At 45.4% G+C, this 13018-nt stretch overlaps 1 long non-coding RNA gene across 3 annotated transcripts; it reads left to right on the top strand.

Annotated features, from left to right (window-relative positions):
- The first annotated feature begins 1279 nt into the window (after positions 1–1279).
- Positions 1280–12051, top strand: LOC142850942 (uncharacterized). Of its 3 annotated transcripts, XR_012910722.1 has the most exons (7): positions 1280–1533; positions 1681–1748; positions 4482–4639; positions 5091–5211; positions 7984–8110; positions 8736–8923; positions 10092–12051. It is a non-coding gene; the product is annotated as an uncharacterized LOC142850942 (long non-coding RNA). The 3 variants fall into 3 exon arrangements; XR_012910720.1 differs by lacking the exon at positions 10092–12051 and having other exon boundaries at positions 8736–9593; XR_012910721.1 differs by lacking the exons at positions 1681–1748; positions 10092–12051 and having other exon boundaries at positions 8736–9593.
- Positions 12052–13018: the final 967 nt, after the last annotated feature.

Raw genomic sequence — 13018 nt, 5'->3', positions numbered from 1 at the left:
GTTCAGTTCCTCATGGTCCTGGACACAGCAGGTCTTGTCACTTGCATGCACACCATCTATACAGCCTGGGTGAGCAGGTAGCTATCCCATAACAGTGTCTGTCTTTGTTACTGTTCTGTCGCTATGAGGAGACACCATGACCAGGCAACTCTTATAAAAGAAAGCGTTTAATTGGGGGCTTGCTTACAGTTTTAGAGGGTTAGGCCAATAATCAAAGAGAAATCACACAGGCATAGTGCTGGAGCAGTAGGTGAGAGCTTTACCTCCAGACTCATAGGCACCATGAAGAAAGAGAGAGAGAGAGAGAGAGAGAGAGAGAGAGAGAGAGAGAGAGAGAGAGAGAGAATAGGTCTAGCATGACTTTTGAAACCTCAGAGCCCACCCCTAGTGACATGTCTTCTCCAAGAAGCCACACCTATTCCAACAAGGCCTCACCTTCTAATCCTTCCCAAACAGTTTACCAACTTGGAACTAATCATGCAAATATATGAGCAATTGGGGGTCATTCTCATTCAAACAACCACAGTGTCTAAGCACACTTTGCAATGTTTGCACAGTGCCAGAACTGTTCCAGTGACCCACTTCTTAGAATGGAGTCCTGGGCTAGAGACATGGCTCAGCAGTTAAGAGCACTGACTGTTCTTCTAGAGGCCCCAGATTCAATCCCCAGCACCCACATGGCAGCTCTCAACTGTCTGTATCTCCAGTTACAAGGAATCTGACACCTCATACGGACACAGAACCCACATCCAGAAACAGAAACATGCAGAGATCCATGACTAATGACTGGGCCGAGCTCCTGGAGTACAGCCGAAGAAAGGGAGGAGCAATAATATGAACAAAGGGGTCAAGAACATGATGGGGAAACCCACGGAGCCAGCTGACCCAAGCTAGTGGGAGCTCACTGACTCCGGACTGAGAGTGGGGAACCTGCATAGGACTGTACTAGGCCCCCTGAATGCAGGTGACAATTGTGTGCCTTGGGCAGTATGTGGAGCTACTCGCAATGGGACCAGGATCTAACACTAATGCATGAAGTGACTTTGTGGAACCCACTCTTTATGGAGAGATACTTTGCTCAGCCTAGGCACGGAGGTAGGATGGGGAAGGGGGCTTCGTACTGCCTCAATAAGGTGATGGGACAGTCCTAGTCGACTTCCCAGGGGAGGCCTTACCCTCTCTGAGGAGTGAGTGGAAGGTGGGGTATGGGGAAGGTAGGGGGTGAGAGGACAGGAGGGAGGGGCAACTGGGGTTGGTATGTTAAAAAAAAGTATTGTAAATAAAAAAGCATAAATTATAATAATAATAATAACAACGGAGTCCACTTTGCCGCACTAATTTGACCTTTTATGTTGACTTTGTGGATGCAATGAAATTCTGGCCTGAGCAACCAAGCACATCACAAGCTAACACTGAAGGAGCCGATTTCTCCTGCTTCATATGTGACTGGAGAGCCTGAGCCTGGTTCTGGGGAGATGGGCTACCCAGGAACTTCCTGTGTGGCAGAGACAGTTAGACCAGCATCGCCTGGAGGTATGTTGGAAAGCATCACCTTCAAGTTGCTTCCTCGACCCAGGGAAAGGGCATCTGGGTGTGGTGGTTCTATGTCTGAACAAGCTCTTTGGCTTCTGACTCACTCTGGAGCTGTTCTCACTCCTGGCTGTTCTTGGAATTCACCAGAAATGCTTCTGAAGGACAGGTCGCCTGGAAGATGTGGTTCTCTTCACTCAACAACATAAGGAACTCTGGTAGGAGGGAGATGGCCTTTGGCATGTGTGAGGGTTTGACTATGGCATATCCCCAATAGGCTCATCTGTCTGAATTTTTGTAAGGCTGTGGAACCTTCCAGATATGGGAACTAGGTAGAGCAATGTGGTGATATTTTGTTTGTGCTTTAACCAATAAATCTTGCCCATAGATCAGGGTGTGGAGCTAGCCACACTAGTCAGCCATAGAGGTCAGGCAGTGGTGGCACACACAATTAATCCCAGCACTCGGGAGACAGAGACAGACAGATCTCTGTGAGTTCAAGGCTACCCTGGGCTACACAAGATTGAATCAGTCTAAAAGAGAAACAGAGCCAAACAGTGGTGGCTCCCACCTCTAATCCCAGCATTAGTGAGGGGAGATGGGAAGTGATACAGCTGGGCCGAGAGAGGGATATAAGGCGGGAGGAGACAGGAGCTCAGTGCAGTCTGAGGCTCCATAGAGACAGCATTCAGTCTGAGTGAGGACTTGTAGAGACAGGATACCCATTCTGCCTGAGGATTTTGTAGAGGTAAGAGCTAGTGGCTGCCTGCTCTGCTCCTCTGATCTTTCAGCATTTACCCCATGTCTGACTCCAGGTTTTTATTATTAAGACCAATTAGAATTCGTGCTGCAGCGTAAGTAGGAAGATGGGGTAGAGATAGAGTGGGGAAAGGAGTGTTCTCCCAGTGTCTCTGTTTCCTGGTCTCCTGAGATATTTCAAACTATGTTGCAAACTCTGGCCACATAGACAAAACCCCAGGCACCACGTAACCAAAGTTACCCTCCCGCCCTTAGACTGTTTCTTGCTACGTATTTAGTCCTAGGGTGTTGATAGCATAAAAATACAAACACTATTAATATTTTATAAATAAAATGAAAAAAGGGATAGAAGTGTGTGTGTGTGTGTGTGTGTGTGTGTGTGTGTGTGTGTGTGTGTGTGTGTGAGAGAGAGAGAGAGAGAGAGAGAGAGAGAGAGAGAGCGAGCGCGCGCACAGGATAGTTATAGGGAACTTACCCTATGCCTGGGTTCCTCCAGGCACCTGATCGACATCAGCTTAACTTTACACTGACACCAATATAAGCATCATCAGTCGCCAGTTCACACATCCAAAGTCTGAGAAACCCTCTCTCTTCCCAAATCCTTTATAACTACCTGAGTATTTGGAGCTATTGCATCCAGCTTATAGCCTAGTAATGACACCAGTTCATAATAATAAAATCAAAATGTATCAGCCTTTCATTTTCATCAGTGAGAGAAAGGATAAAGAAACTAGAACATGTAAAGCCATGTGAAGGAACTGGTGGCAACACATCCCCTTCAGTGAGAACCCCTGTGCCTGAATATGTCCTTGCTAGAGAACCCACCTATACACCACTTGCATTGAGTTTTCAAAAGTGTGTGTAATTACTGTGCATTGCTTAATGGCATGGATACGTCACAAAAGTGCTCGCGTCTGACATTTAGTTCCAAGGATTCAACTTAAAATAGTAAGCGACTATGTAGGGAGGATGTCTTGGGTTTGTTTCCGGGTCTGTGCTAAAAATATCCCGGGGTTTCTTTGGCTCACAGTTCCAGGCTTCAGTCCATCATTGCAGGGAAATCACAGGCAGGAACTGAAGCAGCTGTTCACGTCACATCCACAACCAAGAGCAGAGAGCAGTGAGCTAATTCCTGCATCCTGGTGCTCAACTCCCCCTCCTTTCCATTTAGCCCAGGTCCCAGGCCACTAACTGCTGCCACTCACATTCAGAACGTGTCTTCTTACTTCAGTGAACCCGGTTAAAGCGATCTCTCCCAGGCCACCCTAATAGTGACAACCCTCATGGATACTCCCTTCCCATGATCCTCTAGACTGTGTCAAAATGACTAATGCCCTGGCACACTCCCTGACATCTTCTTTAAAGGTATTTATCTGTACCAGGCTCCAGAAATAGAACCTTGGTGTGAGAAAGATTAGATATGCAAATAATATATCAGATTACACACTTTCTAAAAGAAAATGCACAGACAAAAGAGAGATGTTGAGAGCAAGGCATAGAAGTGGAAAGATGCACCAGACTTGGTGAAGGTTCTATCGTTCTGCCTACTCGGGAGGCTGAGGTAGAGCATGGCTTGAGTACAGACGCTTAGGGCCAGGTTGGGAAACCATCTCAAAAGTGTTCTTTTAAATTTGCTCTGGAGAATGAATTGTCTACCGCCACATTGAAGGCTAACCTCAGAAGGCCAGCCCCATCTGCTTGGTGGAGACCTTGCTTGGTTGGCTTTCAGGGAGAGATGATTCTTTCAAGTTTACCTGGAATGACCGTGACCATCTAGTTGTGGCGACAGAGGCATTTGACCCAGGGCTTCTATGTTTGTGCCTTCCCACAGTCCTGGTGCCCCCACATTCCGGGCACCTGTGAGTCTTCTCTAGCTCCAGGAGAAGTTAGGTACAAAATACATCATTTCCCCACACCCCTTCTCTTTGCCTCCTCCATTGCGGGGCCAAAGCAGCAAGCTTCAGAGCTGGCCTGGATTTGGGGGCTGGCACTGTAGACCCAATTCTTCCCTTATTGTAGGTTTTCTGCAGACAAGTGGCCACTTTTACTTCTCAATGGGTGTGAAGAATTTCTCACACTTTGGAAAAGACATATGAGGAGACATGCCCCAACATCATTTCCTTTGACATGTCGCAATAATTTACAAAGGGCTGCATGGCCATCTCCTCCCTTCTCCCATTCATTTCTCATAGAGAAAATGAGACACAGCTGTTTCTTTGGTCCCAACCAGTCACTGGCTCACTGGCCCTGCACAGCAGCTGTCTGAGGAACTGCCTAGCCTGGGATTCTGGAACCTAAGTAGATGTGTGAGCCCACCCTTGGCACGTTATCAAAGATAACTTCCTTCAGAGTGAGTAAGAAATTGGCAGCAAAGCTACAGGATGCCCCTAGATGCAGTTGGGGTGGTCAACTGTTCCCATTTGCTGGCACGGTACCAGCTTCAGCACTGAACATCCTATGTCCTGGGAAACCCGTGGTCCAGAATGACAGGCTTCATAGTTTTCCGAATAAATGTATTGTCTCCCTGCTTCAAAAGTATTAAGAATTTTAATTAGACTAAATGAGATGCCCTGCTGAGCTGTGTCACTCACAAGTCCCATGTGTACCAAGCCAGCGCTAGTCTGTGTTCACAGGACCCCTGGGGATCTTATTTCCAACACAGAGATCTGCAAAAGGAAAAACATATTGTTGCCATTATAAGGTTGAGAGTCCCTTACAAACACATGCCCTGGGGAGACAGCAGTCCCTTCAGCCACCTTCCACACATCCTCCCACCTGTCTCTTCTCTCCCTCTCATCTAGGTTAGAGTATACTTCAATGTGAGAACAGCCATGCAAATGCCCCAGTTCCTAGGACTGACTAAAGCCGGTGAAAACAGCCCATTGCTCAAATGCACGCCAATACAAAGGAAGCCTAGCAAAGGTGAGTGCTAAGCTAATGACTCTCAGATAACGGGACAGCCAAACTCATGAATTAAAGAGCCCTTTGCAGACTGGCCCTGACTCTGGATGGGCTGTTATTTTTTCTTTTCAGGTGATCTTTTTATGTTGATTAATTTATTGTGTTTATTTGTGTGTGTGTGAGAGAGAGACAGAGACAGAGATACAGAGACAGAAATAAAAAGACAGACAGAGAGGGGTGGAGAGGGAAGTCAGGGACAACTTGCAGATGCTGGTTCTCTCCTATGATGTGAGTGCTAGGGTCTGAGTGTAGGTCCACAGGCTTAGCAGCAAGTGCCCTCACCCGTTGAGTCACGTGTCTGGCCTCCAGGTTGAGTGTTTGACACGTGATGCTTGCTATTGGAGATGTTTCCTTCTTCTCTGCTTCCAGGTTACTGTGTGGTTCTCCCATTATTTTCTTCTCTTTGACCAAGTTGGATACCTTTGTTCTTAAACAGTGCCCAGACCTCACTGGTAGCCATTCTGTTCTTCTCCCAGAAACCCAGGGCAATGAAAGGCATACTGATTGATGTTTGTGGGGTCAGGCATAAGAATGCAAACACAGGCATTAAAATCCCCGAGGCACCAAGTGGTCAGTGGGTAAACCAAATGACCAAATACGCCTTTATTAATTAAAAATCATCACGAGGATAAAAATATAGCAACAATGATGAAGGGAACATGCTAAGTGACTCCTGGCATGTCAGGCACTGTTCTAAGTACTCAGTATGTACCAACTTGCTTATCCTTGCTGCTCTATAAAATGGGCACTATTGTTGTCGTATTGCAGATGGTAAAGCTGAGGCTCAGAGGGGTGATAGACACTCATCACGCAGTCATCCACTCATAATATCTCCAAGAAAATTCCTCACTGTGCACCTGTGCACCCCTGAAAAGACAGGAGGAGTTCTGGGGCATTCTTAACCGCTTGTGTTAGTAACTGGCAGAATGGAGCTACAGCTCTGTGCAGAATGGCTTTCCTCACCCATTCTGGACTCCCGCCTTCATCTCCCCACTTCTCTCTTCTCAAAACCCTCTTTTGCCAGGCAAACCTGAACTCCACTGGCACTGAGCTATCTCTTCCTCTCCTCTTCCTCACACTTTGGTGTTTCCCCTGCCTGGAAGGTGACTTGTTTTCTCAAGGTCATTTACGCTGTCAGCCTTCTGAGTGCATCCAGAGGTGTGTCCTCTTATGGCCACTAGCTTGGCTGCTCTGCAGAGATAAGCCAGCCAGTCACTTCACCTGTCACTTCTCTCACTGCTGTGACAGAAATACATGACGAAAGCAACTTAAGGAAGGAAGGGTTTGCTCTGGTTCACAGTCCGAGGGTGCAGCCCACCTGATGGGGAAGTCTTGGTGGCAGGAAGGTGAGGCAGCCAGTCATATGGCATCTGTAGTCAGGAAGCAGACGGAGTTAATCCTAGAGTTTACCAGGAAAATCAGTTCTACTGCTTTGGCTGAATTTAAACACACTTTTATTAAAAGTTTAAATACTGACCAGGATGGAATTTAGTCAGGACCACTGCCTGGAAGCTTTCCAGGTGAGTGGCTTAAAGACACATGCTGGTGTTGGCAGGGATTATGTGGACAACACCCACAGGCCGCCGTACTTTCCCATGAAGCTTTGTTGTTGTTTTCCAAAAACTATAACTCTCAGAATCTCAGGAAGTTACCTCATCCTCGGGCAGGTGGGTCTCACTGGTTAATCTAGGGTCTAACAATGGCTGTTGGTGATCAGTTTGTTTTCTACTTATTTCTTTTTGTTTTGGTTTGGTTTTGTTTTACTGGTAGAGCTCCTTGCTGTACCAAAGACACTAGAATATAGGGGTGAAAACTCTATGTGGCAGCAGCTCGGCTTCTCCACATTCAGTGGGTTGTGTGGGACCTCAGTTCATGGGATGGCAACACCCACTTTCTCCCTAATGAGAACAATCTAGAAACCCTCACAGACATGCCCAGTGGGTTGTCTCCTAGGCAATTCTAGACCCTTATAAGATGACAACAGTATTAACTATTATACTACCCTTCTAAATACTTTCAAAGAAGAGCCCCAGAGTCCAGAGGAACTTGAAACCAGAATCTGTGTTCCGAGAGTGGCTGCTACATATCAATTGGTTAGGTTGTATCAGCTGTGTCTCCAGACCTTTGAGCAGCTCATGCAATTTCAAGGTCACAACAATAGGACACAGCAGGATTGACTGTCTCTACATTTTACAGGCAAAAGGGGAAGCAGAATTCTCCCTATTTTGCCAACGGGTGGTGCCTGCAAGTGAGTCCATGCAGACTGTATGACTTCAAGAAGGCCAGAGCAGAAACTGAGACCATGAAAAAAACCTTGGGCAGTCCAATAGGTTAGATAAAAACCATAGCAGTCTCATAGGTAAGACAAAAACCATGGGCAGTTCCATAGGTTAGATAAAAGTCATGGGCAACCCCATAGTTTAGATGAAAGATCAGAAAATACAGAGGAGAGAGTGGAGAAGTTGGAGCAGGGCAATGGCAGATTACAAGAATATTCAAAAGTTGTAATCTTGCATGACCAAGCACACACACACACACACACACACACACACACACACACACGGAAGTATAATTATTTCCCCTCAAAGACCCACAGTTTCTGCTAGATTTACGCTGTGTATCTGAACTGCATGGAACCAGTTTTCAACAGCATTTGGCATCAGGAAGCAATAGCAGGAATGGATTGATGGATTCAAGTGCTCACTATGACTGGAGATCCCTGACCTCTTCTAGGTTGCATCAAACTTCCAAGCTTTGGGTGGTCCTGCTGAGGCACCAAAGTCTGTCATTGAAAGCAAAAGTGACATGTGTACAGATTTGCACCCTGAGATGGAGTGAAGAAAATGGATGTGTTGAGATGGTAAAGGAGAATTTGGGGTAATGACTTTGTGGACCCTCAAGTCTCACTCCTGAAACTGGACTAGACCAAACCCACAATTTTTTCTGGGTGCTTTCAAGTCAGACTTCTCCCAAGTAATGGCAGCTCGGATGGATACAAAGCATGTTCACATTCGACATTTGTCATGCCAAAAGCACCTCCCACCCAGGAAATAGCAAGAGTATGGCCTGCAAGTCACAGCTAGAATTGGCCTGTTCCATACCACGAGGCATTGTTAACAAGCTGCCTCTCTTTAAGTGGCATTCCTTAGGAGGCAATTGGCAGACTGGGAAGACAAATCCCCTGTGCCAAGTTTCTGTTCCCCACTTGGGGGGGGAGGGTGTTATATGGTGACTTCTCTTCTTACATTAATGGCTACTCCAGGAGATGTGGGACTGGAAGGGCAGAAGATGGCACATGTAATGTGTGCCTCCGGGCAGAGGAGGGGACCCACCATTGAGAAGCCACAGAGAGATGAACCTGGAGTCATGTCAATGAGAAAGAGTTCACTGAGGTGAAATGCCAGAGTAGAAGGACAAAATGAAACAAGACAAAAAGGCAGGCATCTTTCTCCTCCCACCTCTCCTTTTCTCTCTCCACATAACAGGAATGCTTGGAAGAACATGAAGAGGAAACCCAAGAAGAGGAAGCAGTGCTGGAAGAGAAGGGCTGAAACACCCTGGGGTTGTGCAAGATCATCCCGTGGGATTCCACATAGTGACTCATCAACTACACATGGCTTTAGTTTCCTTTGAAATCCAGATGTGCTAGTAAAGAAGACAGAGTGCAAGTCTGGTGAGCAGGATAGCGGGCTTCATTGTTTCCCTTAGGACAGAAATTAGGGTATTTGTGGTTATTCCCATGGGTTCTCAGCCTTGCTAGATTCAACTGACTGCAAATGTCAAGTCCACTCTTGTGAAAAAGGGTTTGCAGATACTGGGACACAGACCTCGGAGATTCCAATGGGAACAGACTTTGTAGCCAACTGGCATTTGGTTTTTAGGGTATCTTAAAGCCAGTTGCCTGGATATTGGATAGCAACCCCAGCTCACTGCTGATCTATGCCAGCACTTTGCTTTCGCTTTGTGTGTGAGGTGCAGGCCTGAAAATGCAGGTTTTGTTTCTCACTGCCCATAGCCCCTAATTGTTCCCAGAACTCAGTCTTGCCAGGATTCTGCAAAACTCTTAGGGACCTTCCTGTCCCATGGCATGCTTCATTCCTATGATCCGTAATTCCAGTTTTCCTCTACTCCAACCACACTAGCAAACAATTTCCTACCGCAGGGTCTTTGAACTTGATCTCTCTGCCTAAAATTCCTCTCCTCCAGATATACAAAACTTGCTTCATATATCACCAGATCTTCCCTTGAACAGCCAATAAGTACCTATTTCTCATTAATAAAGTATAAATTAAAGATAAATTAGTAAAGTTCAAACTGAATTTAAAAGTAACTAAACTAACACAAGTAATCACTCTCCCAAAAACCAAGGTCAACTGGTACCAAGCCTTTTAACACGAGCCTTCGTGTGTTATAGACTTTATATCCTCCAAATGCCTTAACAAGCACTAGGGCATTTAAGATGCTGAGGCTGGTTGGGGTCGGAAATGGGTGGTCAGTGTGAGTTGAGGCTAACATTGGCTCAGTTTCATCCCCAAGTTCAACAGAACGTGGTCACGTTGGTTCATAAGAAGTGAGAGACAGATGTCATGTGTCAGGACACCTTGGCAGAGGTATACATAAGGATGTCACCCCTGTACTCTAATATGCTATAACTTCATGGAAGCCACAGATGGCTCCTTAAGGCTCATTTTGACATCCAGGCCTGGATCCTGGCACCAATCAACCTTTTTACACCTGTGTCTCCAATAATTTCCCAATGGATATCCATTCAGCAAACAAATGACTCCAGTTAAATACACTCCAGGTATGTATCCAACTATTGTATGATTTTTTCTGGGCAGACTTGCAGTTGGAATTCTCCACCTTTGCTTTTCTGAATCGGGTATCAATGGCAGAACAGACTCTGGGTGTAATGATCTTGATAGTCAACTTGATATACCTGGAAAAGGAGAACCTCAATTGAAAAACTGAGAAGACCAGATTGAGCTCTGCGCATTTCTGTGAGGCATTTTCTTAATTGGTAACTGATATAAGAGGGCCAAGCCCAGTGTGCCACTAGGCTGGTGGGTCTGGGCTTTATAAGGAGGGTAGCCAAGCAAGCCAGAGGTATGGGAAAGCCAGTAAGCAAGGCTTCTCTGTTAGTTCTACTTCAAACTTATGCCTTGAGTTTCTCATGGCTTCCCTCCATGATAGACTGTAATCTGTAAGCCAAATACCCCTTTTCTCCCCAAGTTGTGTTTTATCATAACAGTAGAGCAAGGAAACACAAGGATCCTGCTTTCCCTCTGTGGATGTTGCTCGTCATCACAGGCCCTGGGGTCTACTGAGAACGACTTGAGTTTGCTTTAATGGAATCTGTGGAGCATTTTACAGAGAGCAATATTGGAGGTAGGCAGAAGCCATCTCTCCCCTGTCATTTAACCCACAGCACATACTGGCACATACTGCGTAAGCACACTGACAGACACAGATGTTAATACACACGCATGCACTTAAGCACTCATCATGAAAGACATGAAGATACAAATAAAAGTTGTGTAGATGTATGAAGCTGGTGTGTACACAGGGGCCAGAATTATTGGTGTAAATCCAACCAAAGTTTCTAGTGCTCTCTGTAATATATCCTGGAGACAAATGTGGAAAGACACTGGTGAAGAGGAAGGACTTTCTACCCAATAGGTAGATTTTCTCTTTTTAGGCCCCTGGAGCTTGTTTTCTCAACCAGATCAAACTGTGTTTTCAGTTTGTGTTGAAATATCTGTAGCCTTGCTTTAGAATTCTCTGCCCACTTCCTTTGTTGAGCCATATTGTTAGCTGAGAATTATTAATTTTAACTGAAAATAGAACATGATCCAGCCACGTCACTCCTGGAATCCTGGGTATATTGTACCCAAAGGAATCAATGTTCCACGCTAGAGATGGCTTCATGTTGTGTTATTGTAACTCTATCCACAGTAGCCCATGGTGGAATCAGCTTAAGTGCCCATAAAGAAAGAAAGAAAATGTGTATATCTGTTTCTAATTTTACATTCTCAGAAAAGCTGTCCCTCAAACACTGATCCCAGCTTCAAGGATCAAAGAGTGAAGATGAGTGTAGAACGTTCCTTTGATTTTTCCTTGTATGTGGCTGCATGTTGTCTTAGGGTTTCTGTTGCTGTGATGAAACACCATGATGAGAGCAACTTTGGGAGGAAAGGGTTTGTTCTGCTTATGCTTCCACATCACAGTTCATCAAAGGAAGTCAGGACAGGAACAAACAAAGAAAGAACAATGAGGCAGGAGCTGATGGAGAAACTGTGGAGGAATGCTGCTTGCTGGCTTGCTCCTCATGGCTTGCTCAGCCTGCTCTCTTACAGAATCCAGAACCAGCAGCCCAGGGGTGGCCCCTCTAGTAATAGGCGGGGCTCCCCCACATTGATCACTAATTGAGCAAATGTCTTTCATCTGGATCTTATGGAGGCATTTTCTCCATTGAGACTCCCTCCTCTCTGATGACTCTAGCATATATCAACTTGACATAAAACCACACAGTACATCTGTTATTTCTACAGACACTCCTTCCTTCCATAGCAGAAGCACCTTGTGTGTGTATACACACACCCCATGGTAGTGCTGTAGTCATCCTATTGAGGGAAATTAGGAAACTGGGTAAAATTTGTACTAAGGGAAGAAAGGTAGACTCAGGAAGACAAAAATTGTATGTTTTCTCTCATATAAAGAGCATGAATTTAATATACATAAAAACAAACAGGAAAACATACCTCTGCATGACAATGGGAGGAAGACTATTGGGAAAGAAGAAAGAAGGAGTGAGGGAGGGGGACAAGAAAGGGTGCTGGGAGGAAATTATGATCAGAACACAATCTGTACATGCACCAAATGCTATAATAAATTCATGATTTTGTGATATATTGTGAAATAGTGAATCATGAATAAAAGTAATCATTTATTTGAGGGATTGTTCTAAGGGAAATTGCTCACATTGGTGCAGAGGACTCCATTTTGAGAAATAACAGGCAACCACAGATGAGGAGGAATTAAGGCGGGAACATCCTACAGTTGTCTCCAGTCTTTGGCGGCTGAAGCTGGAGTTTCACATTTGGATGGTGGCTTTTCTGAGTGTGCAAAGCCATCAGCACTGGTCTGACAGAGGAAGAGAAATCTGGAGACAATTGTTTCAAGCTGACTGGGGGAGACACTGTCTTCAGCCATCTTTCTCTTTCTCTGTCTCTTCTGCCACCTTTTTGCTGGAAACGATTTCAAATGGGCTTCGGCTGTTAGATGTAGGGTTACTTATCTCAGTGTTGTAACTCCAGGAAAATATACATGTCTGCATACCTGTGCACACGATATAACTTGAAACTATTCAGGAAAGATTCTCCCCGACCCTTTACTGCCCGGAAACACGGCATCCCTTTAAATCTGTTTGTAAAACATCCATCCAGGCATGAAGTGAGACTTTCTCAGGAATAGGGAGGAGTGGTTCTCATTAAGCCAAAAATTGTGTTCTTTCCCATTAGTCATGTAAACCAATGTACTTGATTTGAATTGCAGAATAAAGAAAATAAATCAGTGGTTGGCACCACTCTTGTCAGGCAGGTGGGCCTCAACATAAAGTGGGTTTCTTTATACCATCTTATTTGTTTGTTTGGGTTGGGTTTTTCAAGGCAGGGTTTCTATGAAGCCAGATCTGGAACTTGTTGGGTAGACTAGGCTGGCCTTGAACTCACAGAGATTCGCCTGCGTCTGCCTCCTGAGTGCTGGGATT

Source organism: Microtus pennsylvanicus, chromosome 5 (assembly GCF_037038515.1).
Source record: "Microtus pennsylvanicus isolate mMicPen1 chromosome 5, mMicPen1.hap1, whole genome shotgun sequence".
In the NCBI taxonomy this organism is placed as follows: domain Eukaryota; kingdom Metazoa; phylum Chordata; class Mammalia; order Rodentia; family Cricetidae; genus Microtus; species Microtus pennsylvanicus.
Note: the sequence above shows the minus strand (reverse complement) of the source record. Positions and strands in the feature narration are given on the sequence as shown.